Source organism: Lepisma saccharinum, chromosome 11, assembly GCF_977018435.1.
Source record: "Lepisma saccharinum chromosome 11, izLepSacc3.1, whole genome shotgun sequence".
Classification (NCBI taxonomy): domain Eukaryota; kingdom Metazoa; phylum Arthropoda; class Insecta; order Zygentoma; family Lepismatidae; genus Lepisma; species Lepisma saccharinum.
In genome coordinates this window covers 3734195-3757813 of record NC_139239.1, presented here as the reverse complement: position 1 = coordinate 3757813, position 23619 = coordinate 3734195, and the positions used below count along the sequence as shown (strand labels likewise).

At 39.1% G+C, this 23619-nt stretch overlaps 1 protein-coding gene across 1 annotated transcript in view; it reads left to right on the top strand.

The window, feature by feature from the left end:
- The window catches only part of LOC145995123 (lachesin-like), a 356578-nt gene that overhangs the window by 62642 nt on the left and 270317 nt on the right, over positions 1 to 23619 (top strand). The gene's annotated exons all lie outside the window — the stretch shown is intronic.

Here is a 23619-nt window from a genome sequence, read left to right as displayed (position 1 = left end):
CACTTTATTTACAGTAAGGCTAATTGGGACTGGACCTACAGTTTAAAGTGGGATCCGAACCACCATGTGCCTCCACCGGGTATCGAATCCGGGACCCCTTGATTACAAGGCAACGACGCTACCCCTGTGCCATCGGCGAGGCCCTGAATTAGAGATTAAAGTGAGATTTAGGACATGAGTTGGTCTGCCGTAAGATATCCTATAAGGGTGTTCTTTATTTATGGACTTTGAAATTTTTTGAATGGATGTCCACTAATATCGTTTAATTTACTCTAAAACTACCTGGAGTAGAATTTCTTGGTAATCGAAGAATAATAACCCGTGTTAACTTGTGCCGGCGAGCAGAGAAGACTATTATTTGCTTAATGTCTAATCATTTACAGTTGGAATTCAAAATTGAAGATCCTGTCGACAAGGGTTAACATTATCAGAGATAGTTGTGAAATTTCACAAGTGAGTAATTCTAGTCACATGACAACAAAATGAGCAAAAGTTTACGTGAGACACGGTCCAAGGTCGTATCATTTCAGGTAGGTATTTTTTGGCCAGTGCCCCTGGATTGATCTACTCCGCAATGCTGGGTATAGAGGGGCCAGAGCATGTTGCAAATCACATCACTTTCCAAAATGTCAGAGATTGTAAATTTGTGGGGTTCCCCCTCCACTTCACGGCATGTTGCGATATGCAGGGAGTAGCTTTACCTTTCTCGTAGTAGAGATAAAAAGCTCAGCAGATGAACTGGTAGATTGGGTAACTAGTGTGCAGTTGTGGAGGCTAATGAGCGCTCCGTCCACGGCGAGGTTCTCGCCTGCAAAAATGAACGTCGATTCCCCTCTCCCTCCATTCCGCCCCCTCTTATATCTCTAAGGTTACCTTACTCACTGTAAGTTCCACGCGTGTATACGAGAGCCCTCTTTCACAAATAAGACTAGTTGCCCAGGCGAGTCTTACTTATCGCACACCGTATTGACCCGGTCCCACCTTTTGTCGGTCTAACGTAAGCACGGATTGATTTGGACGTTAGGTTAGGAATGTTTGTTTGTTAGATTTGTTGATTTAAGTCCACTTCATGCAAAGAAATACTAATCGGGACTGGACCTACAGTTTAAAGTGGGATCTGAACCATCGTTCACGACGTTACCACTACGCAAACGAGTAAGCCCTTGGGTATGTTAGGGTCAGGGCTCTTATCCTAAATACACGATAAATACACTGCAATTTTTCGGGTCTTGGTCAAAAGGTATTTTGTATGCTAAGAGCCCTAAACCTAACGTGCCTCAACGAGAGCATTTATCCTGACGTCAGACAGACGAAGGGCGGGATGGAGCTCAATACGGTGTGCGATAAGTGAGACTCTGCCCAAGCCGATACTGAAGGATATATTCATGAGAACAAACTATCAGATCTAACTGTGAGAAGCACCTTTGGCACATCAATATCTCAGAAACTGAAAGACCTTCAGATCCAAAATTGAAAACCTATCAAAGAGACATAAATGCGCGTTTATCCACTTTGCTTGGTTGCATTTTGCAATCTCCTTTGGGCCTCTAGTGTACGTTTTCCGCCTTGAATATTACTAACCTTAAATGCGCGCATCCAGTCATTGATTTGAACCAGTACGGTGGACAGGAGGGAACCAACAACAAAGCGAAGGAAATGAGATAGTCCTTGCTGTGCCTCTAGCAATGACGTGGGCGACGCAGTTGCTATGTAAATTTTTTAATACCTGCAGACTTTTCTATGTAAGCATTCGGTTCATGGATATTTTATGATAGCACCCACGTATGCCTTTCGTGTTCATTGATAAAGCTAAGGGCGAATCAATTCTGGAAAGCCTGCTCGTCAAAGGAAACGCAAATGAAATATTCGCAGAGCGTATTGACAAATCCCTCGGAGAAGCCAAAGGTCGCTATGGCTGGAGACGTAGGACGAATGTCGTGTGTTGAAACCTAGGGGGGGTAGACGAGAAACAAGAGCCTCAAATTTGTAGCAATTTTCAAAAATTATCTACAATTTTCCTAGCATAAAAAATAATTTGGAACGGTAGGTCAGTCTGTCAACGAGGTTTGTGTTGATATACTCAGAACGTCAAGCGTTATCAATAATTTATGGAATAATAAAGGATGTCAACAATTGAAACCCGTGGAAAGAAAATAATAAAAGTTTTACGCATGTCGGTTGTAGTCTCACAAAGTAATAATTTATTTAATTTTGACCCTGAAACAGCTCCAAAATGCTCATGAGTTTGGTGAAAGGGGTCCTAGGTACGATCCTTAGTAGAAAATCTCGGGTTTTGGTAGTGGCCCGGCATCGTGAGGATAATCAGGAAGAATTTGCCAATGAAAGTCTCTTTACAGATGTTGGCCCTCAGCGAAAACGGGAAGTAGAGATGTTATGCCACACACACACACACACACACACAGAGAGAGAGAGAGAGAGAGAGAGAGAGATTGAATAGAGCACTCAACCACTTTAGCTGGGAATGTTATGGATGACTAAGTCGCATAAAATTAGCAAACTTACATCCAGCAACAAAGTTACACTATAAATATCTTTCTTTATTTTCTTATTCAATACTTGATAAACAAGATCATATGTAAAAGAAAATTTCATTCTGCAGTTAGATTAGAATTGAAAATAAAATCACAACAGCAGTTAGTCTTTTTTGAGCGAAAATTGGTTTCAACAGTGTTAATCAAAGCCTCTACAAGTTTAAAACTAAACATATTGCTTTCAAATTAGGCATATTACTACAATTGTACGTATATTGTGTCACGTGCCAGTTTCACACGACACAATGAAAGTTGCAAGTAAGAAGTTTCTCGGAATCGACGATAGATGGCAGCACGCCATATAAAGAAGAGCAGAGCTCATTGTACAAACTAGGAGCGGAGAAGAGGGATTATATATATTATAGTAAATTGAGAAATATATAAAAGAAGAGTTCAAATACTATAATAGAAGTAAATAGAATGATGTATATAGTAATTTGAAAGAATTAAGAATATAGCCACATATGAAACGTTTAGGAAAGTTATTAAACGAGCAAATGAATTCAGAAATGTATCTCAATCTCTTTTTATTTTCCTGACGAGGAGAACATCGTCAGTGTTTTGGTTGTTTGTCCCCGGTGGCGCTGTTGTCAAATTAGACGCCCCGAAGCACTTTTCGGTTGCGCTTTTTCTTAGTCGCACTGGGCCATTGGCAGCGCTTGCTATTAGCGATCCTGGTTATTCCCCTTTGGTCGTTAAATAGGAGGTGGCGCTGTTGTCAGATTAGACGCCCCTAAGAATCCTCTATAGCTTTGGTTCAATTCTCTACAAGGAATGCAGCATAATGATTTGTCTATATTATTGAGAAGAGATACGGTAAAGAGAAATATTTGCGATAAATGAAAGAAATAAGATTCTTTTCAAGTGGCAAAGAAGAATAGAAGAAATAAGAATTTGCTGCGGAAAGAATAAATAGAAGAATTTATCGAGAATATAAGAATATCTCGGCGGAATATAGAAGATAATAAGAATTGCTGCTGAAAGAAGAAATAAGAATTGATATGAATAGAGGAAATAAGAACAGCGATGAATAAAAAAGGGAATGACTATTTTTTGTAAATAGAAGAAAGAAGAAGACATGCATATATTTTGTTCATAGAAGAAATTGATAATAAAAGAAGAAGAAGCCTTTTGATAATAAAAGAAGAAGAAGCCTTACGATAATCAAAGAAGAAGAAGCCTTACGATAATCAAAGAAGAAGAAGCCTTGTTGATAATAAGAGAAGAAGAAGCCTTTCCATATTAAAAGAAGAAGCCTTTCCATATTAAAAGAAGAAGCCTTTTAAAAGAAGAAGAAGCCTTTTAAAAGAAGAAGAAGCTTTTTCCATATTAAAAGAAGAAGAAGCCTTTTAAAAGAAGAAGAAGCCATTTAAAAGAAGAAGAAGCCTTTTCGATTATACATATACATATATTTTCTCTGTATTTTGTCAAGTTCTCAGAATATAGATCCACATTTTACTATATCCTCTTGGCTATAAAACGCTTTCTTATTTGGAATTCTCAAACAAAGAACCTATCCCCCTGAGATTAAGATGTCTGTAGCCGTGGTAAATAACATTTAAGTACGTACCCAAAAGGGGCGTAGCATTAGTGGCGCCCATAACGTGGAGCTTTACCTTACCCACGAATGAGAGGTAGCATTACTGGCGCTCCTAACATGGGGCATTACATAAGTTGGTAGCAATATACTGTCCTTATTTACATACACTCACAATTTTATTGTTATGATGAAAATCTTTGATAAGAGAGGAAGGATATTTCATTATCACCATCTCTGTTACAAAATGTAGTGTCATGGGATATATACTAGATTCAGTCAAATGAAAACCTTCATTTGTTTTTGTTTCTTATCTAGTAGATTTCTGCATGCAAAGTTGCACAACTTTACTACATTTTACCATAGACCCATTGCTGATCCACATATATTTTCAAGTGGGAGTTAATGCTTGTATACCTCAAGAAGAAGAATATTTGGAATGGATGTGCAGTCTCTTATGAGCCACCGCGAAGGTCTTTCCACCTATCTGCCTGAGGACTGATGCCATTATCGAACTTTCTCTTCTATTTGTAAACCTGTGGCGTGGTAAGTATGCATAGAGGCATTGGATTTTCAATTACCGCAGAATGTGTACATGTTTTAGGCTACCAGAGGGCACTTCGCTGGTGCATGTGTATGCAAGAGGCCCAATCTTTAAAATTACAAAAGTAGTGTTGTGGAGCTCACTTGATCAGTGTTGCAGCCTTGGGACCTTTTGTAAATAACAGTCGATTCCTCATGTAAATTCGAACTGTTCAGAGTCTGTTCTGCAACTTTCGTCGGACTTTTAAGCCTTTCATTCGACTCATGTAAGATACATGAGACTTGTTTTGGTTAATTGATTTTATTCATTTTACTTCGCTTTTATGCCTCTTTTGACTAATCTCGAAGATGAGGATGAGTGATGATATGATGAAGCTGATGAAGGGACATTTACAAAGAAACCCATGCCCAGACCGGGATTCGAACCCGGATATGACACTTGTAAGTTGATTCAGGTGTATTTACTTAATTATCACAAATCAATCGACTTTTTTATATTTTTTTGGAAACAAAGAAAACAACAGAAACAAACGTTTATGGTATTCATATGTGTTGTTTATTTTTGAACGTGCATAGGACGCACTGAACACACTGCAACTATATTGACAATTTAAACCGTTTCAATTTTTGGGACGATTGATCTTACATTGATTGGACCCCAGAGGCGACGATTGGCAGAGAAATTTCTACCAGAGAATTAAGACGTGGCCGGCGGATGTTTGGAACGCAGACAAAGCTGTCGAAGTGGACCACGTGAAGGCAAATCGATAGTTAAAGGTGCGCCCTCTCTCCGAACGCCGGCGGGAAGGTGAAACAACACGACGAGGTCGTCACGAATTGGCTGCCTTCTAGCAAACGGAACGGAAGTTCCAACTGCGGCAACATTCTGCGTAAACGGGCCATGCACGAAAGTCGGCCTGTGTTCTCTTCCTTTCACAGATGCCTATCTCTTATCGATCTCGCTTTCGGAAGGCAGAGTTCATTAAAACAAGACTGTTGCTTATTGAGTGCCTAATCAAGAGACAGTGTCATTTTCATTTTGAATTTTGTTTTAAGTCCACTTTATGCACCGATAGCCTAATCGGGACTGGACCTACATTTTAAAGTTGTACCTGTGGTTCCTCCGAGTACCGAACCCGGACCCCTTGATGATAAGGTGACGACGTTACCACTTCAACAAAGAGGAGATTCCAATAGCAACAGATGGAAATATCTCAATTTTCAAGCCATTATGCTGCGATCAGTTGGTCCAATTTATTTTATACTGGAACGATATATTCACAGAAGACAGTCAAAAAGTGAACCTTACTCTGTCCCGGGAATCTGTGGAGCGAGCGAACGAAAGCAAGTCACTACGCAAGTAGACACACAAAAGGGCTCGACCAATGAACACGTGCGAGGGAAAGGGATTGCGTGGAGGAGGGAAATCGACTGAAACTACCAGCCTTTGCAGCCGTTCCGCGCACTCGCTACCTCCCTGTCTATACCTTTACACGCGGCCTTGCTCCAGAGCTTCCCGGGATAGAGTACAGTACACCTGAACCGCAAGCTTGCAGGTCAACGAGGGTCTAACATCTACTACACTTACAATCAGTAAAATCCTCGGTTTTGTCCTGCTGTATGTTCTTATATCATCTTAGCGCCCCTTTGCTTCCTCAGCTTATAACCCAGGTAAGGAGCTTTTAGTTCTCAGAGACACATGTCGATATTAGTTATGGTAGGGGGCTTGGCCCCATAGAATTTGACATGTGCAAATAGCCTAAGTGCTGACGCACCCAAATTTGTAATTTCAATCAATTGTTCGTTAAATGGCTACAAAATTCACAATTAGCGGTATGACGAACAAAGTATGTTACTTTGCAACAATCCTTCACCGAACAGCGGTATGATTAATGATTACTTGATTGAGTTATTTTACTTCGTTTTTCTGTCACTTTAGATGAGGATGAAAGGTGATAAGATGAAATTGGTGAAACCATGACAACCACATATGGTCAGGCCACAACACGGGCTCCACAGAGGATTGTACTGGCTTTGTGAATCAGAACGCCAGAGCTTCGTTAGTCTTTCTAGCCTGCACTACTTGAAAGAGAGGTAGACACGTGAACGGGTCAGTCATTACATCCCAGGTATTCGTAGGGTCCCGGGTTCGATACCGGGTGGAGGCACATAGTGGATCAGATCCCACTTTGAACTATAGGTCCAGTCCCGATTAGCTTCGAACGGGACTTAAAAACACAAATTCAAATCCAAACCAAGTATTCTTAAAGTATGAAGACGATATCGTCATTTTATACATTGGACAATGTTTTAAGGCAGTAGTTGTGAAGTTGCATTTTTGATTCTGTAGAAGGTTTCAATGTTGTAAACTGAGTTGGTAAAATGTGAAAATTTATGAAACCTGGTTTCGAACTGACTATCAAGATATTACTTGAGGCAAACGAGACGATTTTTTACGAACGCAGCCCTGACGCATAACACGAGTCTCGCGTTGGCTACGCACAAAACAGCAATTTCCATTACGCACTAAATCAAGAGTTAATTTGCTGCAGTCGGCGGACCGTAATTGGAAACACGAACAAAACATGGAACGATATTAAAATTTCAGACAATAACCTATGCTTCATTGAATGAGGCAATTAATTAGAAATAACCTGTAAACCAAACTCTTGACTTTCCTACGTGTTTCCAAGCGACACAATCGAAATTTGTAAAATGCGACCTTTTCAATTTTCAAACGATTTGAAACGTGAATTGACAACTTTTGAATAAACACTGCCGCGAGGTTGCTTTTTTTGCTTAAAAAAGGGTCGGAAAGCTTATTGAAACGTGAAGCCAAGAACGAATGCCCGTTCTAACGAACCATGCAGAAGCAAATTTTTGCGTCATCGACCGACTTCATTACGTAACAGTTAGACTTGTCGGTCACGCAAAGAGAACATTTATCTTTTCCCGCTCTGTAGGTGGTCCTACGGCGGAGAATGGGAGTCACATCCGTTGATTTCCGCGTTGGAGAGAGTGTTTGAACGAGCTCCCTTCCTCCCTTCCACCTTGAACCACTCCGCCTTTTCAATATTGATGGGAGGGCGGGCGGAAAAGTAAGATCAAAAAGTCGCTTTTTGTCTTATTGTTCGATGAAAGAACAAGATTTCCTCGAAGGTAAAATGCCCTGAAAAGGGCGAGAATAGAGCGAGTTCATTTCAGTGACTGGAAAGTTCCTTTTTAAAAGTATTTGTTACAGTTACGTTGCTTAAAAGCAACTCAGTTACAGTTACGTTGCTTAAAAGCAACTCAGTTACAGTTACGTTGTTTAAAAGCAACTCAGTTACAGTTACGTTGTTTAAAAGCAACTCAGTTACAGTTACGTTGTTTAAAAAGCAACTCAGTTACAGTTACGTTGTTTAAAAGCAACTCAGTTACAGTTGCTGTAAAAGTAACTAAGTTACCTTTAGCGGAGGCTGTAAAGGGGCCTTCAGCACATGTAAGGAAAACACAAAAAGACACAGCCCTAGAGAGCGTTATAATGGCAGTATGTCTTGTCGCCAGAGCCTCGTTGGCTTCCAATATTTCAGTTATCGTGGTGTACTACGTGGAAGTAAGGTTGACATTTTAGTATCTTGAACGGACGTTACCCCGATTGTTACGTTCTTGCAAGTCAACTATGATACATACGTGTGATTCGTACATCGACAAACCCAAAGTTTTCCAGGAAGGCAAACAAACATTTTTCCAGGGAACCAAACAACACTTTCCTGCGGATCTGGGGGGGGGGGGGGGGATAAAATAATATTTTTTTTTCGAAATCATGGCATTCTTTCAAACGGTAATAACTTTTGTTTTATTCCACGTAAAAGTCACAATGAACCAATGACATTTTCATCACTAGGTTTCCAAGCGGGAGTAACTCTTGTCCACCGTTGGATGCGCCCATGCAATGATATCATATAGCCAATAGGAATGGAAGGAGCTGTTGGTGCAAGCGAACGATATATTGGGGGATAGTAGTGGTATTTTAAGCACACTGTACTGGAATAAATAAGGTCAATTTATCATGTTTTTCTCTCGATCTATTACCACATATAAATGGTAACACATATTCCTACCGACCAAAATTGTTACTCACGGTACACACAGCTCGAAAAATGTATATTTTATTTGTGGTACATCCCCATAAAACTGATTAGATATATTTATTATATGAGACACAAACAATTGTTCTCGAGTATATACAACGATGGCAGAGAACATGGTTACGAACAAAGCATATCCTAGTCTTTATGTTAGCCGGTAGAGGGCTTCATAAATATATGTATACGAGTATATCTCCATTCCACAAGAAACATTCTTCTATCACACCAGATATTAGAGTATCAAACAGGATTTTCATCCTTCCGAACTGCCTACGAAATTCGAACCACTTGGGTTTTCATTTTTGATATTCGTATCGATATATAAGAACGTTTAGAAGACTGTAGAAGTTGCCCTAGAACTATGAGGTTTTCAGTGCGTGAGCTGGAGATAAAAAGTACTACAAGACACGCTACAAAACATTAGCACTTTGTGCGTATTCTAACAGTAATCTGACGAGAACTTCACACCCTTACCCCGTATGTTTATGAAACCAGATCAAACAGTATTGCCATGTTGGATATCTGACCTACAGGATATAACACTTCCAACTAACTGGGACAGCACCAAAGTATGCATTCCATAGCCCACAAGGGCTGTTGCGCCACGAAAAAAAATCATAGTTACTGCATATTTATATACTCAGCTAGGTTGAAACTCGTATACTTATGATGATATGACAACTATTTTAAAAACTATATATAGAGCTATTATATATATCCAGCAGTATGGGTATCGGAAAGAATCGGTTGAAATTAATTTACCAATAACAAACGATACTTTTCCGACTTATTGGTTTTCACGAAGGTCTCAAAAATTTCTGGTGACACTTTCCCGGAGTCTAATTATCTTGGAAATTACTCAAATTTCAAATTTAATTTCTATTTTGCACCAATTTTGCACGAAAAACTATATTTTGTGATTGTATAATATTTATTTTCGCATTCTGATGAATATCTTGAATATGCCAAAGCAAATTTCTTGGTAAATTGATGCATATAACTGGAGAAGAATATTTTACTCAACAAAATTGATCAATATTTTGAACAAATTTTAATTAAAACACCATTAAGCCTTGTTTCCATGATATGAAAAACTCAATATGCTGACCAAGGCAGAAATTTATTTCATTATAAAACATAAACTAAAAGTAACGTTTCAACCTTCTAGCAAGGTCTTCTTCAGATTCTGCATTAAGTACAAATGTAACAAGGTACGAAAGATGACCATATGTATACACAAACATTACTCCCCTCCAGACTATTAGAAAGTTGTTCTGGAACATTCTAGCAGGTGGCTTTCCTTTTCAACTGTACTTTCACCTAAAAATATTTTCTTCCATCTAGAATGTGGTTGGACTCTTTATCTCACGCATGAGAGAAACAGGACATGACATAGAGTGGGATGAGGCTAAGCAGATAGGAAGGGAGATGAGAATACTAGTGAGAAAATGGAAGGAGGCCAAGGAAATACAGAAGAAAGGTGAAGAAGACACAATGAACTGGAATGGGGGACTGAAGATAAACAAAGAATGGAAGAAGGTGTTAGAAAGAGTGGAAAGGACAAGAGGGAAGAAGGAAGAAGGATGAAGGAAAAAGACCGTGAGATAAAGAGTCCAACAACATTCTAGATGGAAGAAAATGTGTTTAGCCTTTTAGGTGAAAGTACAGTTGACAAGGGAAAGCCACCTGCAAAAATGTTCCAGAACAACTTTCTAATAGTCTGGAGGGGAGTAATGTTTGTGTATATATATGGTCCTCTTTTGTACCTTGTTACATTTGTACTTGGTGCAGAGTCTGATGAAGACCTTGCTAGAAGGTTGAAACGTTACGTTTAGTTTACGTTTTATAATATAATAATTTTCTGCAGCAAATTTTAATTATTGCAAATTTGAAGTATCTGTATCGGAAGTGGTATCGACTCAGCTCAGCTCATATATTGTATATTGATTGATTTGTTTGGTGTGTTAAGTTTGCTTTATGAACAGTAAGACTAATCGGGAGTGGAGCTGCAGTTTAAAGTGGAATCCGAACCACTATGTTTCTCCATCGGGTATCGAAAACAGACAGAGGTGGAGAGAGAGAAAAAGAGAGAGAGAGAGGGGGGGAGATATTATGTAACAACACAAGGTGCAGGTAGATATTTATTTTCATTGCATGTTTAGGTGGTCCCTTCGTCAGCTAACCTTCGTCATGGTTAACTTAAGGTGGAAGTAAGTGATGTATAAATATAAGAACAAATCAGTCTTTCTGTAACGCTCGTTAAAAACTTTTCCTGGTGACCGCAGACGGTAAACTGTAAGAATGAATGAAAATGCTACAATTTTTGAGGAAGATATTTCCTGCACCTTCTTTTCTTCCCTCTTGAAAATCCGAGAATTCTATCAAACTGGGAAGAAATCTTGCTTCCACTCCTCCCAACAACACATTCTTTCCTCTTGCACAATGGCTTCACAGAAATTTGAGGTTTCCATGAATAATGCATCGTTCTGTCTCTCTATATTGTGCAGGAGCCAAAGTGAGGAAAACGGGTGAAGTGGATGATCGCTCCCAATGCTTACTTCCGCAGAGGACGGTCCTCACGCGCAGTGTTGCCAACTCTACGCAATGCAGAAGCCAATAGACCGTTTCAACCGGAAATGAAGACCAATTTTCTGGCGCTTTTTCGGTTTTATTTTTCACAAAAAGAAGACTGGAAACGTTTTCTATTGGCCTCAAGCGTCGGTTGTAAGGCCTCGATGAGATGTGGATGCTTCTATTGACGAATGTAGGTCATTTTTTTTTGGCAGATGTTGGGTACATCGGACAGTAGAGCACATTCACATGGATAAGCGTTCGTCTTCTGCAAGGCAGTTCCATTATGTGCACATTTCGTAACAAAACATGTCGGTCACCTTTTTCTAAAACATGCATTTATATATACACACTCTCTTTCAGCATGTATCGTGACTGTTGCCTGGACAGATAAAAGTGTATGTCAGGCATCCACGAAGTTATGTACTCTTTTAATAAGGTTTAGCACGAAATTCTTTCACTCTTTTCCGAGCATTAAAGGAAGGGTGGAGGTGGGTAGACAAAATGACATGTTGCATTCGGGATGTCACATGGGATGCCACTTGAGAAGGATATTAGGAAAAATTGAATTTGCTAAAGTTTCTTTCAAATGACAGCTCTCAGTAGCGGAGTGCATTAAATGCTAGCCTCATGATCTCTCCACCTAAAATTCAGAAGCTTGAGTCATGACGTGGGCATGGGTGTTCCACTAACGTCACCCTGAGAGGGGGGAGGGTCATAACCCCACATTGGCCCAGCAATCTTAAAAAGGGAACGTCAGAGACAGGAAAGATGGGAAAACGACGACTGAGTACTAAGAAAAGTATACGTAAGCGCCTCTTTTGAAAATCCTGGGCATGGCACTGAGGTGTTTCTTCGTAAGTGGAACTTCATCGTTTTATATAATCAATATTCATCTTCATAGGAGTAATTTACCTAAAGAGGCAGAAAAGCGATAGAATCAAGAAAAATATAATACACACATACTTTTGAATTGAGGCACCACATGCCATGTGACACTGGTGCCACAACTTAAGAGACAAATTTTAATGTATAGCAATGCAAATGTAATACTCCCTCTGTCCCATAATTATTGTCCGGTACACCTTTGTTTGTTGTCTCATAATAATTGCCCGATATTCAAACTGTGACATTGGTGTATACAGAAGATGAACATGAATCAAGGGAATGAGTCATACAACATTACTACTCAAGAATCAGTACAAATTGTGCTTTCCATCTGCCTCTTCGTCTGTCATTTCTGTACTACCATTTTGGCATACCGGACTATAATTATGGGACAGAGGGTGTATAAACATTTCTGAACACACCGCAATGTCAACCTATGTTGCACGTAGTACACCCTGGTCTACTACATTATTGGATATTAACGAGGCTCTGGCGTCTGGACTCACAGCCAGTATAATTTTCTGTGGGATTTGTGATTCCCATCATTAATTCTCATCTTTGCAATTAACCAGAAGTTACAGAAAAGCAAAGCTAAATAAATAAAACCAATCTATCAATCATTAATGGAAAGTACTCTTTATATGCTTTCAAGTAATCCAAAGAAAAAAAATGCAAATTCGCACCCTCTTGTATCTAAATACCTATTTTTATTTAATAATTTTTCTTCCACTTTTACCTAATTGCGACGTTGCAGATGAATGATGATAAAATGGCATGGATGAAGATACAATCACAAACACATATGGACGACACAAGCCCTATAGATGATCATCCTGGCTGGGATGGGCTGGCTCAGGAACCAGACCCTCGTCAGCATGCAGAAATGCAGTCCAAGGTTCACTACGTAGAAGAGAGGTTGGCATTTGTGTGCTTTCACGGTAGCTCACTCCCTACAGTTTTATATACGCGTACTTATTATGACACTTAGCGTGCCTTAAGTCTCTCCGCTGACTAAACTGTGATGATGAGTAATAAATAAGAGAACAATGATCCAATTCAAGGATCCAAACTGAGAAGCTATATATTATATTCATGTTGTTCTATTCTCCACAATACAAGCACTTTTTGTTCTCCATTGCAGAAACAATCAAAGTGAAAAACAAAGGATATCTGCGTTTTTCATTTTGAAGAAAATTGTATTCACAATGAAAGCTTTTATTCGGAGAACTTAACTATTTCCACCATTCACTAACGAATTGAACAGCTCGGCAGTTTGGTTCTGTATATTACAATAATGTATCAGTTACATTACATTACATTTACAATCCGTGGTGGATTGGTAAAGGATTTGACTAAGGCAGGAGTGTCGCGAGTTGCATCAGCTGATAATGTTGGACTCACCCCTAGAAATAATTTACTCACTAAAATCAAACTGACACACGTGTGATAAGACAGAGTTACAATAATTTATAAAGTGATAAAAAGGACATCTTTTAAAAAAGAAAACGAATGTAATTATACAGACGTTTCTCTTAAAACCTTACATTTCCGTTTAGCCAGCTCTATTATCTGTAGTAACCCCTACTCAAAGCCAAGCATGTTAAATCAACTGAAAGTTACATGATAACAGGTTTAAATGAGACCGAGTACACAGATAGCGTGACGTGCGAAAGATCATGTACAGATTGCTGTTAACGAACTATCGGTCGCTATCGACGAGGTTTGTGTATTGATTTTAACAATGATAGAATTTGCACTCAAACTATCGTGACACCTAGCGAGCATGTTGTTACTAAATATGCTTATCACTAACGCTTTAAATTTTTCGTTAGTAATTTGTAGAAAATTTGGTCACTTTTACTCTGGAAAGAAAATCCTCCAAGATACTCTCTGTATTGTCTAAAAAGAGGGCATGTTCAAGGAAAAATAAAAGTACATTGCACCATTTCCTTTAATATATATATGTATTCGTTACATCAATATCCAGCTTTCCCATGTGTTAATTTTACAATTTTACAAATTAGATGTATACTAAATGATTTCAAGAGAAAGTTCAAGGTTCTAGGAAGGCCTTTCCAATAACGTGGTGGTAACACCATCGGCTTGTAATCAAAGGGCCTTGGGTTCGATGCACAACGGAAGCACGTCGTGGTGAGGATCTCACTTTAAACTGTAGGTTCGGTCCCGATTAGCCAATCCGTACATAAAGAGGATTTAAAACTCAATCTCAAGGCTGTAGGAGAGGAGATAAACCAATGAACAAAAATGTGTTAGTGTACTTCTAAAAGGAACTGTGCAATTTAATTAATAAACTTGTGCATTGGGTTTCCCGAGTTCATCCACCATATGAGTCATCCCACTCCAAAGTCATTCATGACCATTGAATTGATTGATTGATTTGGTGTTTTAAGTCTACTTTATGCACAGTAAGGTTAATCGGGACTGGACCTACAGCTTAAAGTGTGATCCGAACCAATATGAGCCTCCATCGGGTATCGATATGAGCCTCCACCCTTGATTACAAGGCGACGACACAACCACTGCGTCATCGGGGAGGCATCACGACCGTTGAAGCTTGAAAGAGAATAACAAAAATTAATATATCACGTGACGCTAGTGTAGGCACTTTCTCGAACTGGTTGAATAACTTTCTCTCCTCGCGTGCAACCCTTCCCCTAATTATGTAATTCTGTAAGCTTCTCGCGAACTACGTGTGGCATGCAGGAGTTTTGTCAAATCTCGTGTTGAAATTTTGTTGTAGGCTTATCAAAGTAATCCCAATCTTAAGAGAGGAAGTTTGAACTTTTTTTAATTATAAACAATCAGTAATAACGACACGGTGCCTCATCAAATACACTGGTCAAAACAATTAGGGAAGCAAGCAAGAAATCCCAAAACCAAAGTTGGAAAGTCAAAAGTAGCAATGTATGTTGATGAAGTGAGTGTGTCCTCAACCAGTACAATTCATCTGTGATGAATCATCAGCATGAAGAGCTTTCTAGTGACACCATAAGGCACGTGGCAGAATTTGTGATATGAGGAGCAATCACGAGGTCACTTGGGAACACCGGTTGTATGGTGCTGGCAGACCGTAAGTGCAGGTGGGATTCAGTTGAGTAGTGTTGAATAGGAACGATGGCAGAACAACACGATTTACGGGAATCTAGCGCATGGAGAGCCATTGGGAGGATGGAAGCAGGGCAAACACAACGTGAGGTGGCTGCAGCCCTTGGTGTGTCACGCAGTGTCATTTCCAGGTTGTGGACACGATTTCAACGGACAGGTACAGTACGAAGGAGGCCTGGGCAAGGTCGCCCACGGTCAACAACAGTTAGGGAAGACCGGTACTTAGCATTGTCGGCTCGCAGAAATAGGCAGCAAACTGCAACTGACTTGCAACGCGGCCTTGTTTTGACAACAGGACGAAGAGTCTCGGGCCAAACTGTACGAAATCGCCTGCGGGAAAGAGGTATTTTTGCAAGAAGACCAATGGTGTGTATCCCTATGAATGCCCAACACCGTAGGGCCTGCAGATAGTGGGCTGTGGAACATCGTGAGTGAGGACATGGAGAGTGGAGTTCAGTTCTCTTCTCGGATGAGTCACGTTTCAGTCTCCAGTCAGATAATCGACGCATTCTCATCTGGAGGGAACGTGGGACTCGCAATTATCCCGCACATGTGCGCGAAGTGTTTCAGTATGGTGGCGGTGGCTTAATTGTATGGGCAGGGATCAGTGTTGGTCGACGTACCCCCCTGCACATTATCCGGACTTTTTTTTTTTTTTACTTTGACAGCCTTACGGTACCGGGATGAGATCCTCAGGCCTCATGTTGTCCCAATGGCTGCAGATATCGGTGATCGTTTCATTTTTGTGGACGATAATGCCCGACCTCACCGAGTACGTTGACGCCATGCTACGGGATGAGGGTATCGAACGAATGGTATGGCCAGCGTCCTCCCCAGACTTGAATCCCATTGAACATGTGTGGGACACACTTGGAAGACGCATTGCTGCTCGGCCAGCGCCGCCTACAACTCTGCAACAGTTGGAAATGGCCCTTCTGGAGGAATGGGTGAATATCCCGCAGGCTGTCGTTGATAACCTTATTGGTTCCATGCAAAACAGATGTGCAGCTGTCATAGCAGTTCATGGCGACCACATGCCTTATTAGAGGTATGGATCTGTTGCGTATCTGTCCATTTCTGTTGTCTTATCACCGTGCTGTTCTCCTGAGTTTGTGCAGTACCTTGCAGAAATCACCCCTAGAACTCTGTTGTGCTAATGACTCACTCAATAGACATGTATTGTACTGGTTGAGGACACACTCACCTAATCATAATACATTGCTACTATTGACTTACCAACTTTGGTTTTGCGATTTCTTGCTTGCTCCCCTAATTTTTTTGACCAGTGTAATTATATACTGGTTTTACGTGACTATCTAGAATGGTTAGCAGAGCGCGGTACGACGCCAGGAGTCCTATGTTCGAATCACACCCTAGGCATGAGTGTTATGTGGTAAGCAATCGTTCAATGAATTGTATCATCGCTCACCTCATCTTTGCCATTAGCCGAAAGTGGCAGAGAGGCGAAGTAAAACAAACCAAATCAATAATCAATCAATCAACTACTATCCAGAAATATCTCTTCTGCTGTCTATTTGAATTACTTATATAATTATGTGGGGAATTAGCACGAAGAAATACGTCAATAATTTATGACGGTGTGACGTTCATTTGTAAGTCGTTAACACGTCATGCTAACCTGCCCAATCTCCTTGTGCGGTATGGTTATGGGACTCTCCTTGCATTATGGCTGCACTGAACCTTCTCAGAATAGATGACAAAAATGAAACAGTAGTATCTTACCTTATACGCAAGGTTTATTGAGGTCTTAATGCTATTAATCATACAAACGGCAATAAAATTTCACTATTATCATCCACAAAACTAGTACAATCTAAATACAACGATTTATTTGAATATAACGTAGCATCTTCCCGTATTTCTCAATCTTACTATTGTAGAAAATAGCACCTGTTGCCACTGGATACTGTACGAACAATAGATCGGTCTCATTGCTAGATTCTGGATATTTACAAAAGCTTCTGCAAACCGGAAATCGGCGTCCGGTGCTGATGCCCTAGGATCTTAGACAACTCCATTGTCAAAACAACAAAGACTTTTCATCGAGAGGAATTGGTTCAGATTCAGAGCGATATTTTTATCTATTTTTGTCGAATCACAAAGTGCTTTGGCAGACTAATTTAGAGAATATAAAGATCAAACATCCATACAGAAATTAAATGAAAAATTTTAAATTACTGTATCTCACTGACTAATAGTCCGATTTTTCTAAAATGTGCGGGATTTAAAAGCTAAAATTTAGTTCTTTCTATTGGATACAATGAATATTCTTCAACTGAAATCCAATAAATATCTATTCAATAATAATGCAAACAACAGCAAACAAATTAAACGAGATAGGCAGAACAGTGACTGAAGTAAAAAATGTTATAGCTGGGCGGATGTTTGGTGAAGCCTTGAATTTTCTGGCAGAATGATCCAGTGATTCAACATGGTGACTTCGAGAACTGACAATGAGTAAGAAATAAACAAAGAGCGATAACAGTTACAAAATTATAGTACTTTTTACTTTATTAATGTTTTAATTTAATATTTCTGAAGTAAAATTTCATATGCGCTTTTATACCATTTAATAAGAAGCTCAAAGATGTGTTTGACCGTTTTGTATGATGTTTATGAACGGAAAGTTGCAGAACGTTTTGTGCAATCCATGCAAGAGGCCTGTATTTACTGCAGTGCATATTGCGAACAAAGAACTGGGTGGAATGTTCGGTTTTACATGGTAAGGATAGCGGATAGAATGCTTATACCCTCTTCAGGAAGCCATCATAGAAAGAAGATATTATTTTCACATACAGGATCTCTTTTCTTCAATATTCCTTCCGATATCAGTACCTATCGTTCTTAGGGAGCTAAAGCGACACGTGACAAGCGACATGCGTAACTTGGAAACGATCCTTCAGAAATAAATGCATCCTTTTGTAAATCTGCACGCGCTGCTCGGAGTGGGCCGTCTTCTAAAAATCACTCATCGTGCATGTTTTCTTTTTTACTAATTCGAGGTGCCCGTGTCACGTGTCGCTTGCCGCCTTAGTCTGATAGCTACAAAAATACTGCAATAAAACATAGGACGTAGGAAAATTAATAATCAGACAAAATATCGTAGGAAGTAAACATGTTTGCTCATCAATATCTCAACCTTTTACATGCGAACATGACTCTTACCTTAAAATATTTCTAACTCTCGTGTAGCTACATGATAAATCAGAAAGTGAAACTGGGCTCCATGACAGAGTCATACATATCCACCTTTTTTATTTCTACGCTTTCCCCTTTTAGCAATAAATAACTGAAAGAGGTAGGGAATGAATATTTCAATAGCTTCATCTTTGCAAGGTGTCTCAACTTCTTTGCGAGTGGAACTATTTTTTTCCAGAATTCGTTTTACAGGACAAGTACAGCGGATGGAACGCTCATATCCATTTCATAGTTACAATCATAAGAGAATGTCTATTTGTTTTTACCTTTTTTTCTTAATTAGCACAGTTTTCTGCTACTTAGGTGATAATGAGAATGGATGGATGATTATTAGAACAAATTGTTTGAAGAAACACCCACATAGAAGCACTCAGGTCCAGGCCGGGATTCGAACCTGGACTCCTCAATCGACCCCTCAGCGCACTGAAGCACCAAGAAGGTTCATAGATGATCGAGGCTTAACCTTAATATACAAGATTGTACGAAAAAATTATTGGCTCCTATTAAAACTTATCCAGATGATATAAAGCAGAGAAAACTACGTGGAACAGTGTCTTATACGAAATTTACGTTAGTAGAAATTCAAAGAAATGGCGTGATCGGATAATGTTGAAATTATGTGCACAAAAGTATGCAGATTGTTAAAATATTGATAAATGAAAGTGCTATCCAGGTTTAAATTTGTAGTCAAATGTGTTTCAAATTCACTGAAATGATGGAACATTTGCATTAATAGTTATAAAGAGATGGAATTGACAGCATATAAAACTTGAATAACAATGAACAGCCATAACGAAGGAAGAGGACAGAACAACCACACAATCCCTTTCTTCAAATTGAACAAAAGTTTTCTTTTTCATTCGCAGCATCCAACCACACACACACATACATATATGTGTGTGCATATGTGTGAGTGTGTATGTGAATGAAAACGAAAAGTTATTTATATAACCTATATGTAGCTACACACACACACATATTATATGTATGTATATAAATATATATCACATGTGCCAAGAGCGGAATGCAGTCTTTGTTTAAGAACAAGTGATTCTTTTCTCTCTCTCTCTCTCCAGAGCTACCGTTGTTGGAAACGGGAAATCGTTTCCTTCGCATCCGAGGATTTGTAGCAGTCCGCAAGGGAAACGAAAATGAAATCATCGATTCAATTGGCCTGGAGAATGGTTTATACGTCACAACATTGTTCGCCAGCGAAGAAATCCTGTAAAAAATGTGCCGTAATTTCTGCCATTTGGAAACCAACGTACGTACAAGGAAATTGAAAGAAGCTGTACTTTCCTTGCTCGAGAACCATAAGACGGTGAATCCTTTTTAATTAAAGCCAGAAAATATCACAAAAGTGTCCTCATTCGAGCGGCTAAGGCATGGGTTCTTCTTCAAGTTTCTTTATCATCGATTGTATTCAATATCTATCATTTTCATAATGTTGGATTACTTGAAGAAAGTAGATATTAAATATTGGAAGGTTTAGTGCGGTAAGAGTGGTACATCACAAACCTTTGTGTGAGAAAAAAGGATTTGTCAAGACTATCACATTACTCTAGAGACATATACTTCTGTATCGTTGAGAACGTCTCACCTCTTGTGTGAATAGTCCTTCATAGTGTTATTTCATGTAAAACTTCATGAATTGAACACAATACCAGGTTCTAGTATAATGGGATAATTTCAAAGAACCAAGGCTTGATTGATTCATTCAGTTGGTGTTTTAAGTCCACTTTATGCACAGTAAGGTTAATTAGGACTGGACCTACAATTTAAAGTAGGATCCGAACAACTATGTGTCTCCAGCGGGTATCGATCTCGAGACCCCTTGATTACAAGGCGACGACGCTAGCACTGCGCCAGCGGGGAAGTCTGAGCCCAGGCTTAGAAAATAGACTATGTGTTTACAAACGTGTAAAATGTCCAATAAAGATGTAGACAAATAGTGAGTTTGTATTGACGCATGAAATAGTCTGTTGTAAATGCCTAGATACCTAGGTTAACCGAGGTAAAGTACTGTTGAAACTGGGGAGAAATATGGTGAAATATGCATGCCACTGGAAATAGAAGCGTGTCTAATGTAATCCTTACACAGAACACACACACAACTTCAAATAAAGTGAAGTGTCATTTGGGAATTTTTCAGGAGATTGTGTTTGGACATTTTAAAAATTTTGAAATTATTCTATGATAAATTATATGTTTAAATCACTATTGAGGGGGTACATAAGTATTATTCATCTCATTTTTTCCAAATAAGATTTGAATCTCAGCCAAAGGTCTCGGCAGAATCGCTAGGCCTGCAGTAAAGAGCAATGAGCTTATGTTTGTGACTTACAGTAATTTAAGGAGGAGTCGTTTTTCTATTTGAGTTGGTTCATTTCATATGGTGCAGAACCCAGGAAAATTATTCATTAAAACTTAAGAATGATATGTATTTGTCTCTCCCTTACCCCCTTGCAAACCGTTATCATAGCAACAGCTTTCAGCTCGCTCGGCAATGGCTGTGGTTGCTATGGCAACATACTCTTCTTGCTCCCATGTCGAGATGCCGAAAACTCAGAATTTTGTCCCAAAGGGGACTTAAATATTACGGAAGAATATTTTCTAAGCTAAAATTCTCTACATTTAGAGAAGGAAAACTCATTCAAAGTGTACAAACTCATAATTGAAATCGATATTGTTTTCTTTATTGTACACCAGCGTGGTTGGAAATAATGGTTTGTGGGTGAATAGCGAGTAATTAAGTTTATGTTATTATTTATTAGACTACCTGTTGCAGGCTTCTAACTCTTCAGACCTCTCCTTAGTTACTCCACAAATGAATCATGGGAACCATCATTACACACATGTAGTGTACACCTACACTCTTTCCCACCTATCTCTGGAGTAGGCGAACCAAAACAAGTCTCTGCTTAAGGAGTGACGCGGGATGGCTCCGCCTAAACACGTGAGGGGAACGGTATTGTGTGAAGGAAGGTGAGAAGCGACTGCAGTGTACCAGCCATACCAGTAGCGTGTACTGCTTCTCTCTGTCCACTCGATTTCATCCACTTCTCTGACGGTATGTGCGACCTTGTTCCATAAATAGCTGGGACAGGGTATAGAATATACTTGCCTCACATAGGCAAGCAGGTATGAAGCATTGGAACCAATATGTTCATTTAACAATAGATTTATTAACCGTAAATGTTAATTTAATTGTAATATTAATTACTTTAATTTTAATATTAACTGTAAAATCCTATCATAAGTTACATAACTCGCCTTTCGGAAGGTTAGGATAAGAGAGGAGTTATGTATGTAATTTAATATCTTTTAAAATATCACGTGTATCAATTAACTTAACATATGTTACAGAAACCCTAAATGCAATTAGCCATTACAACTACAAATGAAAGAGCACATGAAATAAATAATTACAATCTGTAAACATAAAGTTTTAATTAAGAAATAATATTCTTAATTCATGAACGGTATTGGTTCACTTCAATCATTATACTGAATTTTATTGAATGAACGGGGAGGGGTGTTAAAAAATGTATATAAACTATGAATGATTACGTCGTCAGTGTTCATTAAGTCAATTTTCAAAATTTAAAATAATCTAAAGGCATGAATAAATTTTATCTGTCGTTGTCAATGTCTGTTTTCAACTGATGAACGTTCTGATCCAGACACTGCTGCAAACGCTAAGAAATGGAATCGCCTTCATCAAGAATAATTTCGTTCGGAATTTTGACGTATTCTCGAAAAATTGCTGCCTTCATCAACTTTTGCTGGTTTTTTAATTGTAAATCTTATTATTTTTTTGTATCCCTGTATAAAAAGTCTATATGGTGTACACTATTAGAAGGAACATGAGTTCAGCCAATACGCAGCCAGCGCTATTGCGCTGTTGTCAAACCAACTGCTAGCAGAAAGGAAACACAGAGAATTTGCTGTGTCCAATGTTCAACTATTTTCTTATTAATAATGCATACACAGTACAGTATACATGAGTACAGTGAAATAATATAGTGCATATTCCTAGACATAATATGTCACTGCAGCACATAAGAACTCAAATTGACTCAGACTCGCAATGTTGGAAAACGCCCACGACAATGAAGGGTCATTGTGAACACAACAATTTAGTTGTCAACACGGTTGCGACGAAAATAACAGACGGAAGGATAGATAAAAGGTTCGTCATTGTGTGTGTGTTAAGAAGTGTTTTTTTCCAGTGTTTCTTCGAGAAACGATAACTCTGGATGTAGGCGACGGAAATTAATGGGACTTGAACAGTGACGTTCAATATGTCTTGACCCATCTTATTACGAACCTTTAAGTGGCAAATTTTATGAAAACGTCTTGCGCGCAAGAAAAAAACAGGACACGGTTTTTAACTTGAACGCCGCAGTTTCATAACTGTACAACGTTGCACGCCTACCATTGGCTGGCTGCCAAGGGCAAGCACTGCGTGGCCCCGCCCGATAATGCTTCGAAAACCGTACGCCGTATAGTGTTGTGATGTCTGGTGTAAGCAGAGGGTATTCTTTTGAAGCTGCTCTTTCAATTTATCTGTTTGGCATATATTTCCAAGTACCACTCACAAAACTGCACACTTAGGTACGCAACATCTGTAACGAGAGCATGGACTGTTCTTTGATTGTAACTCTTCCATTACCAGTTCTTCGAAATTCAATGGATGATTGATTTTGAAATTGCTATCTCACGACCAATTTGCCGCACAGATTTTCTTGAACTATGGCGATACGTTTCCATAAAAAAAATATTGCTTTGTGCGGCTTGTAGATGTTTGCGGTCTTCCACAATGTTTCGTCTTGACATTCTGAACAGTTCCATCTGCTTAAAATCTACTGATCGTAAGTTACGTATGGGGTTCTGATTGGAATTTTCTCCTTAACTGTATTTGCACTTTCTGCACACATAAAACTAAATGCATCATATACATTGATGCACCAGAATGAATCGATTGATGTACTAAAGTGTATCTTATGGCTTCTTCAAAGAATGAGATTCACATATGATGCATTTGGGAGCA